Below are 21,127 nucleotides of genomic sequence, written 5' to 3'. Positions count from 1 at the left end.
GCAATCTTCTTTGCGATGTGGTGGCAAAAGACGAGGTTGTGTGTCTGTGAATACATCTTCGAACCCCTGGTATGGTACTGGAACCGTGTTGACACTGGGAGACGGATGCAATGCTGCTTGTATACTCTGGGGGTTGTCCGTAATCAAACAATGCTGATCACAAAACCGAGATCTGAAGTCTACTGTATTCAAACTCCAATCAATGTGGGGGTTGTGTTTTCTCAACCAGGGTATTCCTAAAATTACTGGGAAATGTGCTGCCCTGATTAGATCAAAGGTGAGGTATTCCTGGTGATTAGCCATCTTAATTTTTAAATCCTGTGTTTCATGGCTGATGGGTCCGGAGGTCAATGGGATTCCATCAACCCCTTCTACAGGTATGGGCCGTATCTTGGGACGTCTAGGAATCTGCTGGTCCTGGGCCCACTTGTCATCCACGAAATTGCCGGCTGCTCCGCAATCCAACATGGCTAGGCACTCCATTGCATTATGTTTATCCCACTCAACCTGGATCTTGATTACCATCAAACAGCTGTCGTTCAAGACTCGGGACTGTGCTAGGCAACAGGGATTTACGTTGTTCACCCCTTCCTTTTCCCTGTTCAAGGTTGGGGTCTTTCATTTCCCTGCTGTCTGGGAGGTACTTCCGGACAGTTCCGAAGCAGGTAGCCGTTAGAGCCGCAGTACATACATAACCCTAGGTCCTTCCGTCTTTTGCGTTCACTGGTGGAGAGGGGTCCTCTTGCAGTACCTATCTGCATTGGTTCTTCCGTCGATCCTCTGTCAGGTATAGAAGGAGGGTTAGGAACCGACATGAAGGTACGTGGCCTTCTTCTTTCTGCCTTCCTTTCAGCCATTCGATATTCTATCTGTAGAACTAAAGATACCAGTTCTTGAAAAGTATTTGGTCTGGCTATTCTCGCCAGTTCATCTTTGATATCCTCATGGAGTCCTCTTCGGAAGATAGTCTGTTGGGCTGTCTCAGGCCATCCGGCTTCTGCCGCTATCCTTTGGAACCCTGTGACATATGTCTGAACATCAGAAGAACCTTGACGGATATCCAGTAGGTTTTCGAAAGTGGAATACATTACTTCTGGCCTTTCAAATCTGTCCCTGAATCTTTGGACAAAAGTGGCATAGTTTGTAAGAACTGGATCTGAACTTGTCACCAGAGGGGTTGCCCATGCAAGAGCATTTCCTATCAGATTGGAAATTAAGAAGCCTACCTTTGTTGTATCCAAGACGTAGGTTCTAGGACGAAAGGTAAACTGGATGGTACAAGCATCCAAAAATTCCTTCATTCTTCTTGGATTCCCATCATACTTCCCACATGGCAATGGGATGGGTGGCAACTCTCCTCGGTTGTCATCCCGCTGTTGGACTTGTTGTCCCATCTGTTGGATCTGTTGTACTTGATGCCTGAGTGCAGTGTTATCTGCTCTTAGAGACTGTACTTCCGTGGTTAAAGCCTGAATGACATTTACCATTTCTTGATATTGTTCCAGAGAGGCCATCTTTTGGCGTTGCAATCTCTCAGATTTAGTCTGTTCAGTAATGTTTGGTTCCCCAAACCCCTCCTCACCTGAATCTGTAGGGAAGGCGGATGAATCGTCAGGATCGTCTAATGCGATCCCGTTTCTTCCCTGTTTCCAGGTTTCGCTGGGTTTCTTCTGTGAGTCCTCTCTTTCGGTTTGAAGTATTGGATATGGGCTTCACCGGAAGCCACTTTGCCAGAAAGCTGTTTGCCTGGCAGTGGGGACCCCAGGGAGCCCACCCCGGACCAGGGAAAAGCCTTGCCAAAAAACCCTGGCAGGTGTATTGAAAAGTTCCAGCTGAAGACTACTACCACCAGAATGCAATGCGGCGCAGAGGCGTGACTCCAGAGAAGAGGTCCATGTAGTGTACCAGCAGGAGATGAGACGAGTAGCGGTGACTCCTTAGATGACTGAGTAGAGGTGGCTCCGTACGGGAGAGAACAGAACTGGGCAGAGGAACACAGAGTACGGAGCAAAGGGGTGTGGCCAAGGAAATAGAGCGAGCACCAGGATCGTGCTGCACGAGGAAGCGAGTAAGCAGGGAGACAAGGGAAAACAGGAGGAAGCAAGCAGGTAAGCAATGGGCAGGCAAAGAGGGAAACTCATCGGGGAGCGGGAGGTAGCAAACACCCCGGAGCGCTGGCAGTAAACTTCCCGAAAACACTGGAAGTTGCAACACATGCGCGTTAGCAACTTCTGGGTTCATAAAGGCTGGGAAGACTAGAGCGCGCACGACGTTACCGAGGGCAATAGTCCTTTTACCCTTTCTTCCACCTTCTCCACAGCTTCCAGGGTCGGCGAACCATGACAAGGTGATTACTAGGTCGTCGACCACTCACCTTCTTATGATGGAAAGAGCAGGGACAGATTGATTAATTTGGCGTCATTCATAAAGTTCTATGACCGTCGGCTCTGTTGGACATAATCACAAAACAAGCCTGCTAGTACCTTAGGCAGAGAGAATGCAAATATTCAAAGTGTCACACTTAATGGTATTATGTACCACATAGGTTCCAATTCATACCTTCTCTGTGACAGAATGTGTGTATTTAGTTGCAGGCGATCAACTTCCTGCTCGTATTCTTCATGGGGACAAAGGGGGAAATCAAGTGCCTTTTCATGTACCAAGAGTCAAACGTATCCGGCTGCACCCCGATCCTGCGAAAACCAGATAAATTCCTGGTGTCAATTTGACTGTGCGGTGTTCCCAAAGATTTAAACCAAACACGCTAAGTCTATATTGATATATCAGGGTTATCTGTTCTTCTTATGTACATCGTACACAAGGCGCTGAATAGCTACTCTCAATACAACTATGGCTGTTCAAAACAGTCCATGCTGGCGGTCAATATGGACTTACTTATTTAATCTTCATATCGTGCGCGGTTGGCTGTTGTAACCCGGCACATTCAGGAAAGCTGCTGTCGCACACGGATCGTTGTCTCTGTGTCTCCTTCCCGTGATATGAAGAATTCTGCAAACTGACCCGGCGCCACAGTCACTGTCACGATTTAAAAGCCACTTCCTGGTTTCAGTTGATACAAGTCAGCTGATCACGTCATTTTGGACATTAAACGCCAACCACTCGCGTAAGAGCTTTTGCTGATATAAAAAAAGGCCAAAAAATGATTATATATTGGCCGTAAACTCTTAAGAATGAAACACAAATACTGCTCATTAGATATTAGGAGTTCGATAATCTCAAAGGCTTGTAGTAAGCTGTGTTTTCTTAATCATAGACACAGAAAGGGGACTAGCCTTCGCACATCAAGTGCTCTGGGAGCAATGAATGTGTACAATACACAGCTACCCGGGGCCCCTTATGAGGGGGCCTATGGAGGAGGTAAAAGGATGTCGATGCTGCCTCGACAGATCGCAACCTTATAAACAACAAAAGGCTTACGTCCCTTTCTGTAGTGACTTTCCACACAATATAATGGCAACTTGATTAAACAGTGAGGCAATAAACGAAAAAGGACATTCAAGATGGGACCTAGTGCAAAAACACAAAATCAATCTACTTAAGGCACAGTATTACATAGTGCATGCCCTTATTTCATGATTGACAGTCCTTACATCATTATTGGTTTATCTTGTATTGTCACTGTCACAGATGTTCTAAACAAGTACAACTATCACAGAATGTATGATCTTAACTTGTACTTCGCTTTATTTTACCTCATTCTGAGACCCTCTTATCCATTTTTCACACACGAATGGGGACAGACAACATGTGTGTTTCTCTTCAGTTGTTTCCGATGGTGTGTCAAACCAAACAACACTGAGATTTAAGGGGTCAACCCTGCGGTTATTGGCGGGCCCAAACCTGCCAACAAACCCCTATCCTTCGAACATTAGATAGGTTCTCACTGCAGGCCCACATTTTGTGGCTCGATTAGACATAAGTGTCTTTTCCAACTAAAGAGGCCTCCCTATCTATCAACTCATGCCCAATCCTACCCTCCTAATGGAACCCTCAGTTCTTCCATTGGTTATCATTTAAGAACTCCTGCCTTTAGGATAAAGTGTGCTGGTGGCAAAACTCTAGCTGTCCAAGGCTCTCTTACCTGGATTAATCTACTGATCGCACTTAGATCTCAACCTAACCTTAGGATCTTTAAAAGGCATTTGTTTCTTCGAAATCAGACCACCCGACGATCACTGATACACTTTTCCTCCTCAAACACTTTAATGCCCATGGGTGTCCTCCAATATACTGTGGGGTAAAATATAGCCCCTGAATGTCAGAAATGAAGAGGCCATGCCAGGCCAGGCCATGATTTAAGAGTGAAGCTGGCTGGTGCTATCCATTGGAAAATGCAGGCCAGTCCAAAACACTTCTTTTTCTGACTTAGGCCAAGTGACATGGAAAGAAATGGGCCTAGTTGAAATCTACTGAAATGGACTAGTGCACAGGTGGAGAAAGACACTTACTTTTCACAAATGAACTGGCATTTAAATGAAAAGGCCTACTTGGAGTATTAAAGGGGATATCGCTTTCCCATGGTAAATAATGGCCTATGCGTGGACAATACCGAAGGGATACTCATGTTGTTTCAACTGTTATATTAAAAACATACTTTAGACATGGACAGATTTCAAAACTGCAGCAGTGCACATTGGATCAAATGAAATAGTTGTGCATTTGGAAGTTAAAAAAGGAGGAATAATGCCTTTTCAATTCAGAAATTAAGTCAAATGGCAGAGTGCCTTTATCCAGTAATAAGAAATTTGATTTCAGCCCAGCAAAATGACATTTGTAAAAGAGGCCTATTTCATTTGGTGTAGATGTGAATACTGCTTGCTGGTGTAACTATGGGCTGTGTGTATAGAGTGAACTTATTTCTGTTTATACAGTATGTAAAGAAAAGCTTATATTGTGGACAACAGGACCTGGTGCAGCATTGCAAGTTAGAGATACATGGTGAGCAAATGTAATATGCTAGCCTTTCAGAATGATACATTCCAACTTGTTCTCTCAGGCCTGAAATCCCCCACTGAACTGTGGACTGAATGAATATTGTATCTGGAACCTGACCTCGCAGCCCTTTGGCTTGATGCATACCATGGTTGCAGGGCTGGTTTCAAGTAAAGGCTTAACTATACATAGAAATAGATCAGAATTGTGGTGAAATACCAATAGCATGACCAACAGAAATGACCTTTAAGGTCAGGTTTCACATAAAAAGTACAATACCTCTGAATGAAGAGACTTTGACAATCTGAACTCAAGACCTTTGGCTGGGCCCACCAGGGAAACAGGTCTGGCTGTCAATTTAAATGCTAAGATATAAAAAGAAGTAGATTGAAATTATGGGAGTTGCTGATAACATGTCCTGCAGAAGTGACCTTAGGGTCAGGCCTTCCCATAAATAGTGCATGAAGCTCCAAGCAGGGACCATTTGAAGCCAAGAGTTGAAAAGGTTAATATAAACATGGATAAACCAGATGGCTGGTCACGTGTAAGGTAAATGGAAACTGTTTGGGTCTGACTTGAATGTGAAACTGGGATCCATGTTATGCCCTGCCATTGATTCAACATTGAACACATTTTTCCTAAATAAAAGGAGCATGGTGTGTCCTATCGAGCTCACCGTGGGTTCAATTTAAAGGGGATGAAAAGCTCATTGGGACCATGTAAAAATGAAATTTTTGTGATGTACATAATTTAAATTCTGATGTAAATTATGATTCTGCCGTTTTCATACACCTGAGAAATGAGAAAGTTGGTAAAGGGATAGATCATGAAAGTCAGGTTTGAATTTGAAATGGTCCCATTTTTAGCTATTTCAGCGGAGCAGCAAACTGTGAAAAAATTGAGGCATTGCCCAGGAAGGGCATGCCAAAATAGAATTAGTGTTGTCTGACTCGCCATAAAAGGAAGGTCAAATATACATATATTCAGGTGGTTATGTGAAAAATTAAGATAGTTGATAGGTTCATAGAGTTTCAGAACACAAAATGTAAAACTCCCTGTCATTTTGAAATGATGTATCTTTTCTCCTCCCTCTGCCTACATCATACACTCCTCTCAATTCCTGGTCCTATCAGCAAGCACGGGTTGTGTTGGGGGAGTGGAAGGGTGCGAGCTAGCCAATCCTGCTGATGACACTCCAACATTGGAGTGTCAGTGCTATAAGAGGGCATGTTTGCCTCAGAACAGGGATTTTTGACTTTATACTTGGAGATAGCCTGCTGGCAGACTCTTGCGAGGAACAACTAATAGAGTGGCAAGGAAAGCTACCAAGGCCATCAGGGTAAAAACCTGGGAACCCTATCTGACAGAGGCCTGGTGTGAGCTGCCTACCAAATGAGGGTCCTAAAAATCTGGTTAGCTTCCCGAGCAAAGAGAAGAGAGCTCCCGTGTAAGTAGATATCCCAAAGCCATCAATTGCATGTGAAGCCACCTGCCTTTATCCCTTTCCATTAGTGGACAAAACAGGGGGGCGAAACTGGGCAGGCCCTTTGTGCAATGTATTCAATCGTATTCAAATAATTTCCCCATACAAAACCACCATCTCTGTTGAAAGTGAATTGCGTTGCTGTTAACGCTCACCTGGTATCCACGGGGATGTCACTCAGCCGGTCCTGGCCTCTTACGATCTCAAACCCTTCCCTGGAGGCTATTCGACTGGCGACTGGGCCTGAAACACAGGATTGGTAGAGTTTAACTCCCTATTGTCTCTGTGTGCTTGAACCCCTTCATCCCCGGGGTCCAAACCTTCCCTTTGATCCACAGCTCACCTTGTTTTCTTGGATGGTGTGCTCTCCGTCCTGCTTTCAGCGCAGGGACGCGTTGATTGATGCGGGCTCATTGGTGCCTAGTTACTTCACTGGCGAGAGTCCGACTGATAAGTATAATGAGTCTTTGAACAGTTCTCTAACTTCGTTCCTTTCCTTCCTTAGATGATGGCCAGCGTCCAGGGCTGCCGGCGTGCTGCTGAGATGAGTGGCACTGAAGGTGAGTGAGAGCGCGATGCACCCTTTTCGTAGTTGTATTGAACAAAGTTCTTTTTCTGTGTCTTTTAGGTGCCGCGACGTTGTCAGCGTGGATGCCGGTTATGAAGAACAAATGCGGTGAGTAAGCGTGGTGTGCGGCGCCTCTAGATGTTTCCACGCTAACCTTGAGTGTCTTTTCCCCCTCGCAGATGGATGAGAAGTTCCAGAGACACAGTTCCCCCAGAGCGGCTGGGATTCAGGTAAGTGTTTGAAGCTTGCACTGTATTTGAAAAGAAATAAGCGAAGAGCTGTAAAATGCTTACTAATGCCTTTTCTTTGTTCTTTTCCTCTTCATTAGGAAGCGGAGTGCCGGAATGGGAATGACACCGCCGAAGATGCCCGCAGAACAGAAGGAGCATTGAATGATGGGCAGAAGGGCTTCAAGGTTAGGCTGTTCCTAATGCTGTTCTTGTTCTTGCAGGAGCTGAGCGCAGAAGAAAGATGCAGGCCCACTGGAGACCGATCCGAACACGGTGAGTGTCACGCTGCAGGTGCAGAAAACGCAAAGCATGCTTCTCAGCCTGGGTGTGGCTTAAATAGTCTCTGGGTATCCCAGGTGCCTCTGGTATGAACCACACCCAAAACACTAGACCGCACATGCAGTTCTGGGAACCGAAATATGTGGGGGCATCCATCTTGTCCCCATCAATGCATTACAAGTCCAATCCCCAATGTTATCCTATGCGAGTGAGTGAGTCTGGTGCCACAAGCGCCAAGTCTTAATCCACGTGAGTCTTTGGAGGGATGGAGAAGCCCTTGAGGGCCATGTAGGTGATTGTGGCCTGACTCCAGCCTGACATCTTGGAGGACTAGGGACAAGAAGGGCAGGAATCATGACAGCACTCCCCCCACCCCCAAGGCCCCTCTCAAGGTGGCTCTTCTGTCTGGACGTGGTTTGGTTGGATGGTTTTGATGAAATCGTCTAAGCAAGCAAGGTGCATGGATGTACTCACAAGGCTCCCATGTCCTGTCTTGTGGACCATACCCCTTCCAGTCTACTAAGTAGTTTAATCTGGATCTGACGTACTTTGAATCTAGGATGTCCTTGACTTCGAATTCTGGCTGGCCGGCAACTACTACTGGCTGCGGTGGAGTTGCTACCCTGGTCCCAGGTTGAACAGGTTTAAGGAGAGACACGTGGAACACAGGATGAATCTGCATGTTTGGCGGCAAAGCTAGTTTGACCGCCACAGGATTTATCACGGAAGTGACGGTGAATGGACCGAGGTATCTTGTACGGGAAGTTCGGGGTCCTTTAACGGACACGTGTTTAGACACCAGCAAGACTTTGTCTCCTTGGTAGTTGGGGGCCTTTGCTCGGTGTTGATCAGCAAACTTCTTTTGGCAATTCTTCGCTTGAAGTAGGTGTTCAGCTGCCCTTTTAAAGGTTTGAGAAATGGTCGTGTGCAAGGTTTTGACTGCTGGCATTTCCAGGGTTGTAGGAATGTCCAACTCAGAAGTATCTGGATGCCTGCCATACATGGTATAAAAGCGTGTCTGCCCGTTGCTGGTGTGTAGGGAATTATTATAAGCATATTCAGCAATCCATAATAGGTCGAACCAGCTTCCCTCAACTTGGTGTAACATGCAACGCAGATACTGCTCGAGTGTCTGATTTGTCCTCTCAGTTTGACCATCCATTTCGGGATGGTGACTGGTGGCTAGCCGGATGTCAATCTGGGCCATAGAGCAGCATTTTCTCCAGAGGTTTGATACGAACTGAGTACCTCGGTCTGAGACCAAAACTGAAGGGAACCCATGGAGCCGTACGATGCCTTCAAGAAACACCTTTGCCAGAGTGGAAGCATTTGGAGCCCCTTAAGAGGAATGAAATGTGCCATTTTTGAAAATAGTTCCACGACCACAAGAATAGTGTTAAACCCTTGACTGGGTGGTAAGTCAGTAATAAAATCGAGGGACAACGTGTGCCAGGGTGCTGGTGGGATTTCCAATGGCTGTAATAGCCCAGCCGGTTTCTGCTTGGATGATTTGTTTTGAGCACACACTCCACAAGACAGGATGAATCAGATAATGTCTTTACGCCACGTGGGTCACCAATAATTTCGTTTTACCTTGGCTAGGGTTTTAGCGATTACGGGGTGGCCCTCGATCAAGGAATCATGATAACCGGACATGACTTGTTCTCGTAGTCATATCATATCATTCCTGACGTAGGGCAGCTGATCTTTTATCATGTAATGTTCTCCTTGCGCACCCCACGCTTGTAATTATTCCCGACTCATCAGGTTTTGGATTTCTTCACATATTTCTTTCTGAGTTATGGCTGCTGTGATTCCTAGGAGCTTGTCACTCGGGATGATTTCTATTGGATCAGGAGTCTGATACCCTTGCTCTTCCACCCCCATATGGGAAAGGGCATCGACCTTCCCGTTTTTCACCCCTGGTCGAAATGTAATCACGTAGTCATATTCAGCAAAACAAAAAGAGCCCAACGTAGTTGTTGTGAGGATTGGGCCTTTGCCGATTTTAGGTACTGGAGGTTCGGTGGTCAGTTATTACGGTCATTGTGTGTCTGGTGCCCAAGAGATAGTGTCTCCATGCCTTAAAGTCTGACTTAATGGCTAGGAGTTCTTTGTCTGTAATAGCGTAATTGAGTTCAGGGGGTGTGAATTTATGCGAACAGAAGGCAACAGAGTGTAACTGGCCCGTTTCGGGGTCCTTTTGTGAGAGGACAGCTCCCATAGCCATGCTTGAGGCGTCCGTTTCCACCAGGTATGGGAGATCAGGGCGACGGTGGCGTAAGATTGGGGCAGATGTGAATCTTGCTTTGAGTTCCTGGAAAGCCTCCTCGGCTTCAGTTGTCCACTGGAACCTTTTGTTGCTTTTCCTTAGTAATGACGTGAAGGGATGCACAATTTGCAAAAATCCTGGGAAAACCGGCGGTAGAAGTTTGCAAAACCCAGCATACTTTTAACCCCCTTGAATGAAGTTGGGGATGGCCAGTTCAGGATAGCATCTACTTTGTGTACATCCATTCGGATTCCATTCGGGCTGAGAACAAAGCCCAGGAATTCCACCTCGGAGACATGGAATGAGCACTTTTCGAGCTTGGCGTAGAGCTGGTGTTGACAGAGTTTCTCCAATACGGATCGGACTTGTTTAACATGGCCCTGCTTTGATGCAGAATACACTAGGACATCATCGATGTACACTAGAGCGCAGACATCAATCAATTCCCGTAGGACATTGTTCATGAAGTATTGAAATGCAGCAGGCGCGTTGCAAAGGCCAAAGGGCATTACTTGATATTCATACAAGCCGTATTTGGTGCGAAAAGCAGTTTTCCATTCGTCCCCCTGTTTTACGCGAACAAGGTGATATGCCCCTCAGGTCGAGTTTCGTGTAGATTTGGGCATCTTTGACTTGATCAAGCAATTTATGGATCAGTGGCAGGGGGTAGCGTTTTTTTACGTAATCTGGTTCAGTGCGCGATAGTCGATGCACGTTCTCAAGTCCCCCTCCTTTTTCGGTACGAAGAATAGAGGACTGGCTGCTGGACACTTCGAGGGACGGATGAACCCGTTGGCCAGGTATTGGTCAAGATAGGCCTTCGGGGCTGGTTTTCTGGTTCTGTGAGTGCGTCAATTCGCCCACAAGGGATTTGTGTGCCAGGTATCAGATTGATTTGGCAATCGTATGGTCTATGCGGTGGCAGGGTATTAGCCTGCTCTTTCTGAAAGACATCTTGAAAATCCTGGTATTCACTTGGGAGGGTGCCGATTGCCACTGTCGCAAGCGTGGAGGTTCTGGTGTCTATTGGTTGTTTCTCTTGGCGATAACATGTGTGGGCGGAAGTCTCGGGAAAGGCCAATTCTTTTGCTCGCCAATCGATTCGAGGATTGTGAGCTACCAACCATGGCATTCCCAAAATCAACTGGAACTGTGGTGCATTAATGAGGTCGAAAACGATAGATTCTTGGTGTCCATCCTGGCACTGAAGGGTTAAAGCTTCAGTGCATTGGGATACTGGACAAGAAGCTATTTCCGTACCGTTGACAGTGGTAACATGTCGGTGGTTGATTTAGGGCATAACAGAAGCCCCATCTTTGCCGCAAGATCCTGGTCGAAGTAATTCCCAACGGCCCCACTGTCTATGTACGCTCTTACTGCGTGCATACGAGATGGTTGTTGGGGATTGATCAAGACCACAGGTAGTGCAAAATGGGAGGTCTGTAGTTCACTTTCTGCGCTCGACAAATGGACCCCTACACTTGCCGGGCTGGGGAGTTTTCGGATTCCTTGATGGTATCTTCCTTGTCTGTGGCCCCTACGTCCTCTTCGGTGGCTTTACAGGGCACTCTTTAAGGAAATGCCCTGACCTTCTACATTACAGACATAACTGCTGCTGTCTCCTTTTATCCCTTTCCGCTTTAGTCAAGGGGGACCTGACCCCCCCCCCCGATTTGCATTGGTTGTCCTGAACCTTCCGCTGCTCGGGTAGTATTGTCCTTTGAACGCACATACATAGGGCAAGGGTCGGGTCTGGCTCGGTCTGCTCTTCGGTCCTGTAACCTATGATCCAGTTGAACAACAAGGTTAATGAATTCTGAGCAGTCTTTCGGGGGGTTCACTACTCGTGCGCGAACATCCTTGAGCTCCCCTCGCAACCCTGATGAAATAACGTGGTTCTCTTCTCCACTGGCCATTCTGCTTTAACTACGAGTCTATTGAACGTGGCTATGTATGTTAATAAGTCTTGATTCCCCTGGCGTAGGGACAGAAGTTCGTTGTCTAATGCCTGCCCATGAGTACGCCGGGCAAACAGCTTTTCCATCTCCTGCTAAAAGCCCCTGAAGTCTTGCAGCAAAGGATTGTCTTGGGCCACAAAGGGTACAGACCAATCTGCGGCGCTACCACTCAGGTAGGATAGCACAAAAGCGACCCGTGATTGGTCATCCGGAAAGACCCCTGGCCTACAAAGGAAGTGCAGGCGGCACTGGTTCATGAACGTTGCAAACCTCTTGGGACCCCCGTAAATCGTTCAGGCGGGGCCAAGGGAACTGCCCCAGGAAGGGTTATCTGAACGGGATTGGCTGATGGTACTGGCATCGAGGGCACGCTTCCCGGCAATGGTGCATGCCCTGCTTGTGACTAGGGAAGTTGTCGGCTTAAATCATCAGTACGTTCTTTGGCTACTATCAGCTCCCTTCTCAGGGTGTTGGTCTCCTGCCTGGCTGCAAGTACTTTGGAACGTAGCTGTCCCAACATTTCAGCTAACTGGTCGGTTTCTGACGTTTCCATGACGCCCAGGTGGATTTTGATGTGAGGCTTTGCATTCTATAACGCTCACCTAGTATCCACAGGGAAGTCACTAAGCCGGTCCTGGCCTCTTACGACCTCGAACCCTTCCCTGGAGGCTATTCGACTGGTGACTGGGCCTGAAACACAGGATTGGTAGAGTTTAACTCCCTATTGTCTCTGTATGCTTGAACCCCTTCCTCCCCTGGGTCCAACCCTTCCCTTTGATCCATAGCTCACCTTGTTTTCTTGGATGGTGTGCTCTCCGTCCTGCTTTCAGAGCAGGTGTGCGTTGATTGATGCGGGCTCGTTGGTGCCTAGTTACTTCACTGGCGATAGTCCGACTGGTAAGTATAATGAGTCTTTGAACAGTTCTCTAACTTCGTTCCTTTCCTTCCTTAGATGATGGCCAGCGTCCAGGGCTGCCGGCGTGCTGCTGAGATGAGTGGCACTGAAGGTGAGTGAGAGCGCGATGCACCCTTTTCGTAGTTGTATTGAACAAAGTTCTTTTTCTGTGTCTTTTAGGTGCCGCGACGTTGTCAGCGTGGATGCCGGTTATGAAGAACAAATGCGGTGAGTAAGCGCGGTGTGCGGCGCCTCTAGATGTTTCCACGCTAACCTGGAGTGTCTTTTCCCCCTCGCAGATGGATGAGTAGTTCCGGAGACACAGTTCCCCCAGAGTGGCTGCGATTCAGGTAAGCGTTTGAAGCGTGCACTGTATTTGAAACAAAATAAGCAAAGGGCTGTCAAATGCTTACTAATGCCTTTTCTCTGTTCTTTTCCTCTTCATTAGGAAGCGGCGTGCCGGGATGGGAATGACACCGCCGAAGATGCCCGCAGAACAGAGGGAGCGTTGAATGATGGGCAGAAGGGCTGCAAGGTTAGGCTGCTCCTAACGGTGTTCTTGTTCTTGCAGGAGCTGAGCGCAGAAGAAAGATGCAGGCCCACTGGAGACCGATCCGAACACGGTGAGTGTCACGCTGCAGGTGCAGAAAACGCAAAGCATGCTTCTCAGGCTGGGTGTGGCTTAAATAGTCTCTGGGTATCCCAGGTGCCGAACCACACCCAAAAGACTAGACCGCAAATGCAGTTCTGGGAACCGAAATATGTGGGGGCATCCATCTTGTCCCCATCAATGCATTACAAGTCCAATCCCCAATGTTATCCTATGGGAGGGAGTGAGTCTGGTGCCGCAAGCGCCAATGACTCCAAGTGAGTCTTTGGAGGGATGGAGAGGCCCTTGAGGGCCATGTAGGTGATTGTGGCCTGGCTCTAGCCTGACATCTTGGAGGGCTGGGGACAAGAGGGGCAGGAATCATGAAATCTGGAAACAGCCTGCCTTCATCCTTTTCATTAAATTGTGGGAAGGGGGAGACACTGTGTAGACCCTTAGCACATTTGATTCAAGTAAATCAATTAATTCCCATATAGAAAAATCAGTGGATGAGTTTTGTTAGTGTTCAAAACTAACAAAGTTAATTCCTAGTGTGCTAGAGCCGGCATAGACCATAAAGACTTGGGCAACTGTCCTTCTGGAATCCCTGACTCCTGTACCGAAGGGGAGGAGGGTCCTGAATCCCAAATGAAGCAATCCATAAAACACCACCTTTCAAGTTACTGTGGAGGGTGCAAAATGAAATGTCCTCTTCATCCCCATTCATTTGAAACAAGAATCCTAAAGCATTGCCTGTCATTTGAATGTGTGATGCAAAACTATTTTTCATTGTATTGTGAATGTTTTTATTGGTTAAATTGAAATTAAACTTGTTGTATGCATGCTTCAAAATTGTACCTCTGTTGTTTTAATAACAGAGTTATTGTGATATTGGGTGTTGCAACAGCAATCATGGCTGGTCTTTCTTGTTAAACTTTAAATAAATAAATAAATGTATATTCTTACTCTACACCAGCCTGGTTCCTAGTCCGTTGGATAGCATTACTGAAAGAAGGCCCCAGAGAACATGATAATTATTACAAAGGTATCACAAATATTTCTTTAAATTGACATAACATCATAGGATGAAAACTTGGTCATCGATTAATCTTAGGAATTACAATTAATTAGACGTAAGAACTACAAAATGACCACACAAAAAGCTACAAGACAGAGAAAAAGGAAAAAGTGTTCATTTATTAACTCTCATCCCACATTCGAACTGCCATACAGCACTCATCCACAACATTCCACAGACATAATACAATGTACAAATACAAAATATGTCACTGAAAATATATCATCTACTAAAAACCATAATCTACAATAAATGTGTATTTCCTTTTTCACTTTTTCACATTTGTTGTCCTATATTGTAGCATTCCCAAGGCGTTAACCAAACCAACCGGTTTCGACGTAACAGTTTTATTTGACCACATCTTCATCAGGGATATAAAAATATTTCTACAAAAACAAACATATATGTTTAAGGTCATCTAAATCAACCATGTAGTTTCCCAAATATATAACTACCTGTATTCACCCAACAGCAATCCTCTACATTTACATGCATGCATGACAGTCAATACCGGGTTGCCGTTCAGGAGTCAGCCCTGTATGTTGGGCATTGGCACCCAACACAAGTAAAGATGGCCCCCAGGAATTTATGTTAAATCCCAAAGGTTTTATGCAAAGTGTAAAGTGTGGCTGCGTGATGATCTTTCCAGTGTTCTGAATATTTGTCAGGAAATTTGGACAATTAATCCCACATTTAACAGCATCAGTGGGAATCGGATCTTGTACCCTATCACATTCAAACAGTAAATATCATGTGGAAAGTGCGACTGTGTGATGAATTTTTAATCCCCTTATTAATTTTTAATATTTAACAGCAATTATGGGCAATTAATTCCACAATTAACAGTACAGGTGGGCCTTTACATTTTCATACATTATATTTTGATTGGTGGCTGCCAGCAGAGAATTTAGGGACAGCGACTCTGCGGCAGGTCCATCGAAAAATACAATCAGCTATTCCACTTTAAGATTAGAGCTTGTAATTGGGCCACGAGATTGTGCCTAACTGTTTGTGGTTGCATAAATAAATATGGATATACCTTTTGGATTAGGTATAATATTTTGACAAACAATTTCATGCCATTCCCATTTCCATGTATCACGCGACATGCAGCACATGACTGAGGTCAAGAATTTACATAAAGTTGAAGTCCTTGTATTTCTGGGCTAAGAATTTTGGCTGTAGTTGCAGCGAATGTTACCGTATTGGCCTAGCCTCTAAAGGTAAGTGTAGATTTGTAAGGCTTTATGCGTTAGTCTTAATAGCCAGCCGCGGACTAAACAGAACTGGGTCCAGTTGTTTGTTGTTGTGTTGGCTATTTAAAAGAGTGCACAGGCAATAGGTACCAGTCCGATGGAGAGCAGGCTGCTCATTAGCTTTCTAAAACCTGGGAATGGAATGTTAAGTAATTGAAACAAAGTTCTGTTGTTGAAAATAGCTGCAACAGGTCCTTTGACCATCTTTAACCTATATAGGTAATTCAAGTTTATTTCATATTCCAGAAGTAAGGCTGATTACATTATGCTCTCTTGGTGTTGCATTAGCTTTGAAGGCAGACAATGAAAGCCATGCCTGCTGCTTGAAAGTAAGTTATAAAACGAGACTGGCATTGCCAATTTATGAATTAAATGCAGCCGACCCTGGCCATTTCTAATTGTTTTGATCAGCAGACAGCCTCAATAAATTACTACTCCTTTTGCAGAAATTGAAACTGCTGGTGCATGAAAACAACTTAACCCCGTACCTTTTTAGGAGCTCCCTTCCTCAAGGTTGTGGATTTGAGTGAAAGAGAAAAAAACATTGCCCACCCGCAGGGGTAGTGTATTAGGTTCGGTTGGGTTTCCCAGGTCTGGGTTTGGTATTAGCTCACCTCGCCTCACTTTTGCTCACCTGAGGACACAGGTAGTATGGGCGGCCCAGTTATGAGGGATTCACCTGTTATTGTGTAGGTGTGTCCAAGCATGGGGCATTTGACTATGGTATTGACTGTCACGCATGCATGTAAATGCAGATGATTGCCAATTGGTGAATACAGACAGTTATATATTTGGGAAACTACATGGTTGATTTAGGTGACCTTATATAAATATGTTTGTTTTTAAAGAAATGTGTTTATATCCCTGATGAAGACATGGTGAAATAATACTGTTACGTCGAAACCGGTTGGTTTGATTGAAGCCTTGGAAATGCTCCAATATAGGACAACAACTCAGATGCATTCAAAGACACAACAAATGTGGAAAAAAAGTGAAAAAAGAAATCCACATTTGCTCTAGATTAGGTTTTTTAGTATATATGTTTTCAGTGACATATTTTGTATTTGTACATTGTATTATGTCTGTGGAATGTTGTGGATGAGTGTGGTATGGCAGTTAAAATGTGGGGTGAGTGTTAATGAATCAACACTTTTTCCTTTTTCTCTTTTATTTTTGTTGTTGTCATTTTGTAGCTCTTACCTGTAATTAATTGCACTTCCTAAGAATAATCGATGATCAAGTTTGATTCCTTTGTAACAATTATCATGTTCGCTGGGGACTTCTATCAGTAATGCTATAAATATTGATTCTCCATTCCAGAGAGTTGAGAACCCCTTCTTTTTCTGTATAAATGTATCCTAGTCCATTGGATACACAGGGTTTTTAATAGGGTGGGTGCGAGACGGGTTGGAGGCCTCCCAAAAGTGAAAATGAAAGAAATAGTCCTTTATTGTGCGCCACCTTGCTTAAGGGGAAAGGAACTCCCTGAGTTGAATGTAACCGCATAATAAACCGCTGCAAAGTTGAGGGCTCGTGACCGGGGATTGTTAGCAAGTCTTCACTTTTGTCAGTGCAGTAGCAGCAAACTATTCATTTGGGTGTATTTGTAAGGCTTCATGCGTTAGTCAGGAGGTTACCTCTGCAAATGTTGATATGTGGCAGGATAATGGGCTGTTACATCAGGCCCTAGTCAACTTTTACATGACACAGAGCAGTGAAGATACCAGGATAGTGTAGACTCTGTGCAAAACCATTCTGAGCTTTTGAATCAAACCCAGAGAGAGTTGGAACAATTAGAAGAAAAAGCGCAACAGAGCCAAAATATAGAGTCAAAATTAGAAAATATGATTCAACAGCTAAAAGATGAGTACGTGACACAACAGCAGGCAAATTCAGAGCGAGGGGCTCACTTTTCTGCACTGCAAGGGGAGTGTAAATAATGTGTTGAAAATCTGAGCGCAAGTCAACACAAATTAAATGAGCAGGTTGTTCACAATAGAGCCTGCTTAGAAGACATTTTCACATTTCAAGCACAGATTAAACAACTGAAAGCTGAAAACAGCCAGTTAGTCGTAAGGGATGTTAATTCTCAGGGTGAATTCGATCAGGTGCACCAAGATCTGAACACTTTGAAACAGCAGAAAAAAAATGTTGAGGGAAGAAAATATGAAATTGTGTCAAGAGAATAGTGCCCTGTTTCAGGAAGTGTGTCAGTTAAGGATGGATGTGGAGAAAAGTAAGTTATGTTCTCAGGAACTGACTAACATGAGGTTAAAAAAACAAAATGAATGGAACATGTGAGGCAAGCAGAGATTGACATAGAGCAGGCAACACAGGGCAGCATTGCACAAGTGGACGAGATTAGTCTCTTGAGAAAGAAGCAGTTTGAATATGCGCAGACAATAAAAGCCTCATAGAAGGAAAAATGAGTCCCATTGTAAGCAGAACAGGACTTCGAGACCGATTAATGGCACAAAATAAAGCGCCAGAAGCTACTCAAGCGCTGCTGTAAGAATTGAAAACTCAGGCCTCTGTATATCACCAAGAGATAGGGACTGAGAAAAACAAATGTGAGCGGTTGGAAAATTAAATAGCCAAATACAAACAGGCTTTGAGGCACCCCGACCAGTCAGGGTATGGAAAAGCACCCTCCGATCAGAGTGATGACCTCCCTACCAGGGACCTGAAGCAAATTCACCACCTCCTATGCACAGGGTGCAGCTCACTTCATACCTGCCAGTTACAAGAACAGGGAAACATGAGGCAGCTGGATTCAACCAGGCCAAGTCCAACTGAGCCAGAAGGCCAGTCCTTATCAGTTATTGAGGAATATTCATCTCTACCCAGTTGAAGGGAAGGTGGCCGGGCCAGTGGGCTTTGGGAATTTAAAAATACCCTGGCATTTACCTCTTACCAGGAGGGCTCCTATGATGAAAAGATCAGGGAATTTGACTGGCAGAAAATTAAGTCACAAAGGGAACACCTTGTCCGCTTTTCAGACACAGGAGGACCAGAGTTTAGGCCTCAAAGAAATATTTGAAACACCTCCACACATTCAGGGAGGTGGGGGGAATTCCCTGCCGTACCCTGGAGGAGGGATGAGCAGGGTGAATACTTCCCAGTGCAACTAGGGGAGTACAAGGGAAATGAGCCTGAGAAGCCACAGCAACACAGGGTAGATAAGACCAGACCACATCATTCTGGGAGGGATTCTCAGTCTCATAAAGGCAGGGAGCACGTAGAGGATGGGGAGTGGACCACCAATAGCAGCAGTTCTGCGACAGAGGGTGAGTGGACTCAGGTGCAGCAGAAAGGAAAGTCTGCCGAACAGAAAAGAGGTCTTGTGAAAGACCCAATTCAGCAGATAAAGGCCATAAAGAGCTTTGACTCTCTACCATAAGAACGTCAAATATTCAATATGGGAGCATTTAGAGATTTATGACCAAATGATGACTTCATTTCGTATTAAGAATCATAGAAACTCCATGGAGTTTGTCAAATGGACATTTACCCCTAAATACTCCAGCTTCTTTGCCGGGCTGCAGGACCAGGATCACCAGAAATGGTCCACCTACAAGGCAGCCATCTTAAAACACTTCTCCATTCACAGGAACATTCAGGAGGCCCACAAGGCAGCCTACAGCCTGCAGTGTGGGGAAGACCAAGCGCCTAGAGAGCTTGTGCAGGAGTTGAAACAAGCATTTGCACAGACCTTTAGGCGGGTGAACACCAATAGCCGGGAGTTCATCAACACATACTTCCAAGAGTTCCCAAAAAACCTTATGACTGAACTAGTAAAGGATTTCCATGAGCCTAGGACCCTGGATTGGGTGATAGAACAGGCCACCCGGATTTATGAGGTCAAGAATCCCTCTGAAAACAAAAACAACCCTAAAAACCCCAAACCATCAAACACACCCGCCGCTCCAAAGGTAGCAGAGGTGAAAAATAATCCCATATTGGACTTGGAAATGGGGTTGGGGCTACAAATACTCCTCCCACTAACATCAACAAGCAGAATGAGAGACAGAGGGATCTAACCAAATCGGGTGGTAGCCAGGCAGGGTATCAGACCAACACTCAATCTGACCCTGCCACCTATATCAGCCCAAGATGCAAGGGTAACAGACCCATCCTGGAGTATGTATGGACTCCCCTGGCACAGTGGGGGGGCCCAATCAGTAAGTAGTGCCCCAGGAAACCTCTCTCAAAACTTCCCTCAGAACTTCCCTCAGGAGGGAAGAAATACTCCACCCTCAACCTGAGTTTCTTTCCCAGTTACCCTTCAAACCCCAGTTTCCAGAACAATCCCCTCTCTCTCCCCACTTTCAGGACAATAGATTCCCAAATCAGGGAGAAGGGAGACCTAGAATGGAAGGTTAACAGGAAAACTCCCAATATTCAGGCTACACTGGGAGTAGGGACAGCTACCCTTTCTGGGAGCAGCGAAGGCATTAATCCAGACCTCCATACCAACAAGAAAAAAATGTCACAACTAAAGCGACAGGCCCAACAATTAACCCAAGACCCGGGTTGCATGTTGAGGGCTCAGTAGAACCCTCCACTGGAAACAGGTACCCAGAATAACTTGACATCCGGGTCTGGTGCCCCCAAGCAATGACGGGAAGAAACCTCTGACAACCAACAGGTTCCAGAGGAGGGGGGCTGGGTGGAAGGGAGATGAAAGCCCTAGAGGAAGATTCCTTCCCCACCAGAACAAAACCTCTGGAAACCTCTGAACCTGAACATAAATCTTCTGCTCCTGAAAAGCTGGAACCTAGAGAACAGAGTGTAAGTAGGAGAAATCGAAAGCAAAAGATAACCCGCTTTGTGGAGGAAGTCTGTATCATCCCTTTCGAAGGAGAAGAATCCCTGGGGGATTCAGGGAAGAAAATCTTCTCTTTCTGGGATGGAGGGATCCCTCCCAAGGAAAAATGGGTCCCAAAAGACCCTGATTTAGATTGGGCAAGTATGGAGACTGACCCAGAGCAAAACATTTGTAAACCCCAACAATGGCCCTCATTAAGACTTTGCCGGTCCGGAAACAACAGTGGTGGTAAGCCTGCCGCCACCATTGTTTCCGGACCGGCAAAGTACAAGTCGCAGCCGTGTGGAGTTACACCTGCCAGGTCTGACCTGGCGGGCGTAACGCCACCAGGCCACAGACAGACGCGGCAACACCAGCACCATTACCACATGATGCCGGTGTTTCCACTGTCCCATTATAAAAACTTAACTGCCAAGCTGGCACAGAATGCACATTTTCTTTGCCCCTTGAGGAGAGAGAAGGACGATTGTATGCTTCCATCAAGGTACAGGGTCAGTGTGCATTATCAGCACTGGTGGATACTGGATACCAAGCCACCCTTCTGTCCAAAAAGGCCTTTGACCAACTAAATTCAGAAAGGGGGGAGAGGTCACCAAATTCCCATCACACCTCTTCCTGACAACTCCAAAACTTTGATTGGATTGGTATTTCCGTCGAAGGGACTGCGGATCTGGAGATCAAAATTGGGCGACATAGGGTGAAACACCCAGTAATAGTCTTCACTCCAGAGGGCACACC

Source organism: Ambystoma mexicanum, chromosome 14 (assembly GCF_040938575.1).
Source record: "Ambystoma mexicanum isolate Mex_15411 chromosome 14, UKY_AmexF1_1, whole genome shotgun sequence".
NCBI lineage: Eukaryota > Metazoa > Chordata > Amphibia > Caudata > Ambystomatidae > Ambystoma > Ambystoma mexicanum.
The sequence above is the reverse complement of the archived record's forward strand: the minus strand, read 5'-3'. Positions refer to the sequence as shown.